The sequence below is a fragment of the Mustelus asterias genome, chromosome 10 (assembly GCF_964213995.1).
Source record: "Mustelus asterias chromosome 10, sMusAst1.hap1.1, whole genome shotgun sequence".
Lineage (NCBI taxonomy): Eukaryota > Metazoa > Chordata > Chondrichthyes > Carcharhiniformes > Triakidae > Mustelus > Mustelus asterias.
Genome location: NC_135810.1, coordinates 56,958,504 through 56,966,572, shown reverse-complemented (window position 1 = coordinate 56,966,572; position 8,069 = coordinate 56,958,504).

Here is an 8,069-nt window from a genome sequence, read left to right as displayed (position 1 = left end):
CTAGGGGATTTTCATGGTAACCTCATTGTAGTGTTAATGTAAGCCTACTTCTAACACTAATAAATAAATCTTTAAATTCTCCGCCAGGCCAATGGGAAAACATGCCTGAACCAAGGGGTGTGCAAAACACGGGACTTACGTGAAGATGGCATTGGGTGGATGACAACTCTGAGTTAAAAGATCAATCACGTTATTATTGCTTTAAGGAACAAATGAGTAAGATAATATCTGAAATTGTTTCCCTCCAAGAGTCCTAGTTAAATGGAACATCATTTCCTTTTCTTATCCCAATCCTTTGCAATGCATTTAAAAATGAAAATGCAATTCATGATTGCAATTGTTTTGAAGTTTGTTCACAGCTGCTGCAGTTAGTCCCAGAAATAAAACCTCACACAACTACAGAATGTCATTGTTCCACTCTGCTCACATATCTTTCTAGCTTGTTCTGTTTCAAGTGTTCATGTACTTTTCATTTCAAATGTACAATGATCTCTCTACGCCCCACGAAAAGCCAATACAAAGTCTAAAACTTATCTTCGCAAAGACCTTTCTCCTAACCTCTCTCCTCACCTTCATAACCTCTCGCTGTTGAACCTCCAATAGATTTTTTTCCGAATAGGAAATTTAATAGATTGGAAAATCTTGGGCTGGGAATTTTTCTACCATGCACTCTTGGCATGTACCAGGTGCACTGAAGCAGGTAATAGTTTTCTAAAGTGCATCAGACATCTGCTTGCCTCCTCCTTTGACCTGTTGACATCCTACTGAAGTCTTGCTGTTCGCAAACCCTCTGCCTCTGTATAATCAACATTTATGCATTGATCAACAGACAATCGGATGTTTCAGAGGAGGTCTGCGCAGAAGAGACTATGGTGGAATTTAATGTCCTGCCCCATGGTGAGTTTGGTGGTGGGGGCATTTAATTGGGCAGGAGGACAAAACTGGGTGTCCTCCTAGTTATACAAATGGCTCCAAGATAGAACAGTACTGCCGGATCCTGGGGAATAAGTTTGCTGGAAGTGCTCAGACCGTAAATAATAAACTCAGCTCACAGTATCATTGTGCTGGGAAAAATGATCAATTCTCAGCCCAGGTTTCTAGGAGGGGCTGACAGCTTCAAATAAGAACTTATGAAGGCATTAAAATGCATAGGAGACAATTCAGTCTATAAATATGGGAGTGATATTGTCCTGAAAGTCATTTTCTTTTTACTTTATTTCCACCTTTATTTTGTACATTAAATTTTCAGTTAGAGAACAAATAATATGGAATAAGATACATTTTAGATATCACTTTGTGTGATTTGCAGCAAAATGATAATATACCACCTGGGCTGTGTTCTCAGCCCCCTACTACACTCCTTATACACCTATAATTGTGTAGCCAAATTCCCCTCCAATTCGATTTTCAAGCTTGCATTAAGCTTATCTTTCTCTACACCCTTGCTATGACTGTAACACTATATTCTGCATTCTCTCGTTTCCTTCTGTATGAATGGTATGCTTTGTCTGTATAGTGCGCAAGAAACAATACTTTTCACTGTATGTTAATACATGTGACAATAATGAATCAAATCAAATCAAAATAATTAAATAGTGCCAGCATCTGTAATCACAAAGTGACAAGAAGCAGTTAACAGAAGGTGTTTCATTTTTATATGGAAAAGATACAAAAGTGTAACCAAAGCTTGGGCAACAGGAAGCAGGGTTCCACGGATAGATAACAAGGACATCTATTTCTGCCTTTGTTCCCAGGTGTTAAAAATGTTATATTAATATAAAAAATATATATTTGCATCACTGTGGACATGGTTGCCCATGGGCAGGAAGAGGGGCAGAAGATCAACTTTTCAGCACGCCTGCATTTCAACTTGCACCCCTCCCTGGTCACCATGGTAATCAAACCACACAGGCTGGTTGTGGGGCAGAACTTATAACAAAGTTTAAAGTTAATTTATTAGTGTCACAAGCAGGCTTACGTTAACACTGCAATGAAGTTACTGTGAAAATCAGATCAAATTACTTCATGACTTCATCTTGCCTTAATTGAAAGAGACAGTTTAAGACATAACCATCTTCTAAAAAGTTGCATTCATATCACCCTCCCCACGAAAAATCTTTTGACAATATCAAAATTTAACATTGTAAACACCTTGACAACTAACTGGATATATAAAGTACAAGTAACATTCACTTCATTGTGACATTTTACATTTAAACAGTCTCTCGAGGTAGCATTTTAAGGCATAACCCAACTGACCCAATCTCGTGATATTAGGATTTAAAATTCATATGCGTCTTTTCATTACAGTCATGTTACCCCCCCCCCCCCCCCCCCCCCCCCACACACACACACCCCCACCCACCGCCCCAACCCAAGACTCTGACTTTATAAATTCAGTCTGTCTGGAGGTTTCTGGTCACATTTGGATGAGTGCTAGACTCTGCTAATTTGGGCAACCACTGTTCATTCGGAGTTTGAGTTGTAGTCTGTGTTTTGAGCACTTGGTTGTCTTCTAATTCACTTTATCCTCTCCTGAAAGTTGAACTTCTCTTTGTCAGCTCCCCATCTGCAATGCTTGGGGATCACTGTCTTGTCCTATTCTTCCTGGAGAGGGTATTCACCACGTTCATTCATTGTATGGATCCAGATTTTCTTTATCTGTGTTGTCCTCTGTGGGAGTTGAGGTGTCTCCCTGTCATTCGGATGTTCCTCGTCAGTGAGTTTACTTTGCAGTTTGGCTTTTACCACAACACTGTGTTCACCCATGTGTCTCTGTGTCTCATTGAAGTGTGCTCTGGCAAATTGATGGTCATTAGTTCCTTTCTCCAGCATCACCTTGCAGCTTTGCATGTTGGTTGGAGGTTGCCGTGTCTGTGCCATGATGTTTACAGATAGTGTGGCAGCAACTGTTGGAATCTGAGGTTGGGGCTCATTCTTCTGTTGCTAGTCATTTTCCTGTGTGTCTTCCACTCGAGGTACAGTGGTTATTATCTGAAGGTTTAACTGGTCTGACCAAAGAGGATTTTCTGCCGCCTGCAAAGTAATTGGACAAACCAGCTTTGTGAAGAGTGAAGACAATTCAGAGCTGAAGTCCCAGTCAAGAGTTGCTTTACTGCTGGGCCTCATGGGAACTCGCCGTCCCAAGTAGCTGCCTTGAAATCTTCTGCCATTTAAAAAAGTTAAGGGCAACACAGGCATTTCTGTTCAAGAGAGAAAAAGACTGGTTTTGGATAGTGTACATGGTTTTGAGTATCTGCTTATTGCTATACTTTAGTTGTCCTAGGATCTTGCCTATGACTGGAATGTGTCTGTGGTTTGTAGCCAGAGGCCTCTCAGCAATGGCTCCTTGCCAGAGAGGACCATAACACTCGCTCCCATGTCCAACTTGAAGTTGATGAGATAACCGTTTACTGTGAGGTTTGCGTTCCAAGAAGAGAATCCAGGATCCCTAACCGTATCCAAGAAGCATGGTTGGGTCTCTTCCTGGAGTGATATCTCAATTCCATGCATTGTCTTGGGATCCTTCCAAAACAACTGGCACAAATTCCCAGAGATCTCAGACAGGCCTTTTAACCAGCATGCCTTGACACTCGACAGTCCCTGCAGTTACCTTCAAACTGTTTAGAGTGCGCCAAACCCGGCTTCATCACACAGCCCTGCCTCGGAATGAATATCACATCCATCGAGACGTTGTCTCCACAGGCAGGCATGCTGAGCCAGAAAATTTCCCAACTCCCACTTTCCACTTCTAATATGAATATCCAGCCCTTCCTCTGGATTCTGCAACTCCCTTTATTCTTCTTTAACGCCTTTGGTTACATTGTCATCAGGGTGCGGATCTTTCACTGCTGTCTTTCATCCACCTTATTCATGTTTAACTCTGTATTTTCATTCTCTTTAATGTTTGTAGCTTTTTAATGTCCAGGTCTGTAATGAAAGTCTCAGTGGGCCATTCAGCTAAATCGTCCTCCTCCTGTTCAAATGCAGGATCACTGCTGTGATCAGTTCATTCCTGTGGTTTAAATTCCCAGAGTTCTTCTCCAGGATGTGCAGGAGTAGCACTTTGTCCTTTAGTGCAAACTACTCATTCTCCCATCAAGTAAAATCCTCCTGAGCTACTTTAAGAACTCAGTTAAAGATTGATGAAATTAAAAAATCCTGATACTCTTTTTTTAGTCACTGGCTCTGGTGCTAAGTCAGGTGAATGGAGAAAAGCAATCTTCGCCATATCACAATCACCCTGCCTCACAGCGACAGGGACCCAAGTTCGATTCCTGGCTTGGGTCACCGTCTGTGTGGAGTCTGCGCGTTCTCCCCGTGCCTGCATGGGTTTCCTCCCACAGTCTGAAAGATGTGCTGGTTAGGTGCATTGGCCATGCTAAATTCTCCCTCAGTGTACCCGAACAGGCGCTGGAGTGTGGTAACTGTAACTTCATTGTAGTGTTAAATAAGCCTACTTGGTGACACTAATAACTAAACTTTAAACTATATCCAAAAGAGATGAGTACACCTCCAACACTTCCCCCCCAAACATGTCTTGCAATAATTTTTTTATACTTTGCAGCTGCCTAACAATGATTTCAAACAACACCAAATACATTCAACTTCTTCCTCGCTGAATTGAGACACTAAGTGAATATTTCTTACCAAATCAAAAGCAGGAGTGAAATCTGAATCACGGTCAACATTTCCTGCCACCCCATCTGCACCATCTAAGTTTTTGTCTGTCAAGTTCAAATTTCCTTTCTAATTTGTCTCATTCCAGTTTCCCTTTATCTCCTGATCTTTCCCAGTGAGGTGCAATGTTTATTTTTCATTTGTTCTTTAAAATTCAAGTTCAAGTTCATGTTTTCACATTTCTCATGCTTCTCCCTCATTTTCTTTCTGAAGTGCAATTTTGTTCATTTCTTTTCGAATTCCAGTTGTTTCACTCTATGTGCTGTTGAGATTCTGTTTCCCTTCCTCCAAGTTCAGGTATTGAGCCAGCACTTCAAAATTTCTGCTTTTTAGCTTCTATTTTTCAATCTATTTCCAATTTCTCTGCTACAGCCTTTAGATTAACCTGTGCTCACTGCTGCAAAGCACTCAATCTTCCTATAAAACACCTGAGCAACAGACAATGCCATGCTGGCTGTTCAATGAACACAGCAAAGGTAACTGTGGAATCTTGTTTGCTTAAACTCTAGCATATTCCATACTCATACCAGCCTCTGATTCATTTCTCAAAAGAGCTCCCAATTTCTTAAACTTTCCATAGAGGCTGATAACTTTTAAATTCCCAGTGACTGACTTAAAGAAATCACACAAGTTTTAAGATTTTTATTGTAAAAAAGCAAATTAAAAGCAACATCAACTAAATATTTCTTTAAACATTTTCAGTTTTACTTGTTAAAATGTGTGGATCACTTTCCTCAGAATTTCTTTTACATCACCCTAACTTCAATATATGCTTGGTGGAAACCCCATTTATGCACACAAATAAGGTTTCCACTGGTAGAATTTTCTTTTATTTATTCTTTTATGAGCTGTGGATGTCATTGGCCTACTTTCCCTTGAACTCAGCAGCTTGCTAGGCCATTTCAGAGGACAGTTATGAGTCAGTCACATTGCTGTGCATCTGGAGTGACATGTAGGTTAATGACAGATTTCCTTCTTTAAAGGACATTAGTGATCCCAATGGGTTTGTCACAACAATTGATGTGGCTTCCTCATCACCATTACTGAAAGTAGATTTCAATTCCAGATTTATTAATTGAATTTAAATTTCTCCAGTTGTAGGGGGATTTGAACTAGGCCCCCGATTAGTCTAGTGACATTTGCCAGTACACCACAGTCTCTCCTGTAAATTGTATCAACAGAGTGGGAGATGCCCTGGGGAAATTTGCCTCCATAGTTTTGAACCATGTAACAAAATGAATAAAAGGAAACAATCCTGATTTAAGTGATCAAATTCAGTTAAATACACACACGTGAACGCACATTCACACAGAGACACACACACACACATATGCAGGCATGTATGCGCACAACACACACACACACACACACAGACATACACACACAGACACATACACATTTCCTCCTACAGTCTGGCTAGATGCATTGGCCATGCTAAATTCTCCTTCAGTGTACCCGAACAGGCGCTGGAGTGTGACGACTAGGGGATTTTTACAGTAACTTCATTGCAGTGTTAATGTAAGCCGACTTGTGACACTGATAAATAAACTTTAAAAGTTTTGTCTGAGTCCAGTGAGCTGCATCAAGATGTCAGATTGTCACTCACAACTCACCAGTTAAATTGAGGCCATTAAATTGAATAGGCAGGCACTCTGCCAGTTACCCACCCACATGTTAAAATCACCCCATGAGATAGAATTTAGCTTTACCTGTATTGCCAAACTGGAGGCATCACAACAACTGTCTGTTATACATCTTATCCATTACTCTTTTCTATTGTCTGGAATGGCCAACTATTTTGTGCCCAGCAGTAATAATTTATAATTTAGATCTCAGCCAAGTTAAAATAAATAGACAGCATTAATATCAGAATGCCAGTAGGGGGCAGTCAAGTTCACAATTTATGATCGAGTGCTGAAATTCATTTATTCAGTATGGTAACCAGATTCCTACATTATTCCTTCTCTTTGTCAACATCTGTGAATTCTTTGTGTTGAAAATTACATCAGACATTTTCAATAGGAAATTTTCATTTACTTCACCTAGAAATGTGCTCCAGCTACAGAACTCGAGGCTCAGAGACAAGAGTGCCACAGACCTCCTTAGACATAATGTTTATGTTCCTTCCAATATGTGACAGAAGTGATGCAGTTTCATCAATTTTCCAAAGTCACAGTAAACCTTCAGAGTGTCAGAATCGGTATCCATTCCATCTCACCAATGATAAAGTCACAATGGTGAACTTCCCACTATTCCAAGATCAGCCTGCAGTCAACTTCAACAACAAGTTCAAAGAGCTCATGGATTTTTTTATCACTAAGGTTAAGACCACCTGTTCAGTTCCCTCCACTATAACCCTCACTTCCACCAGCCTGCCAGACCAAATATCCTTGATATCTTCCTCCTGCCCTACTTCATAGTGGTTAGCACTGCTGCCTCACAGTACCAGGGCACATAATAAGAATATAAGATCTAGGAGCAGGAGTAGACCATCTGGCTCCTCAAGACTGCTCCACCATTCAATAAGATCATGGCTGATCTTTTCGTGGACTCAGCTCCACTTACCCGCCCGCTCACCATAACCCTTAATTCCTTTACTGTTCAAAAATGTATCTATCCTTGCCTTAAAAACATTCAACGAGGTAGCCTCAACTGCTTCACTGGGCAGGGAATTCCACAGATTCACAACCCTTTGTGTGACGAAGTTCCTCCTCAACTCAGTCCTAAATCTGCCCCCCCCCCTTATTTTGAGTCCATGCCTCCTAGTTCTAGTTTCACCTGCCAGTGGAAACAATCTCCCTGCTTCGATCTTATCTACTCCCTTCATAACCTTACATGTTTCTAAAAGATCTCCTCTCATTCTTCTGAATTCCAATGAGTATAACCCCAGACTACTCAGTCTCTCCTCATAAGCCAACCCTCTCAACTCTGGAATCAACCGAGTGAATCTCCTCTGCACCCCCTCCAGTGCCAGTATATCCTTTCTCAAGTAAGACCAAAACTGTACACAGTACTCCAGGTACACAGTACTCTAGGGACCCGGGTTCAATTCCCGGCTTGGGTAACTGTCTGTGTGGAGTTTGCATGTTCTCCCCATGTCTGCATGGGTTTCCTCCCACGGCCCAAAGATATGCAATTAAGTTGATTGGCTGTGCTAAATTGACCTAGTGTCAGGGGATTAACAGGGTGAATATGTGAGGTTACGGGAATAGGGCCTGGGTGGAATTGTGGTCGGTGCAGACTCAATGGGCCGAATGGCCTTCTTCTGCACTGTAGGGATTCTAAGGAATTAGATGTTTCACTTGGGGCAAAGGGGATCAAAGAATATGGGGGGAAGATGGGAACAGATTACCGAATTGGGTAATCAGTCATGATCAGAATGAATGGCA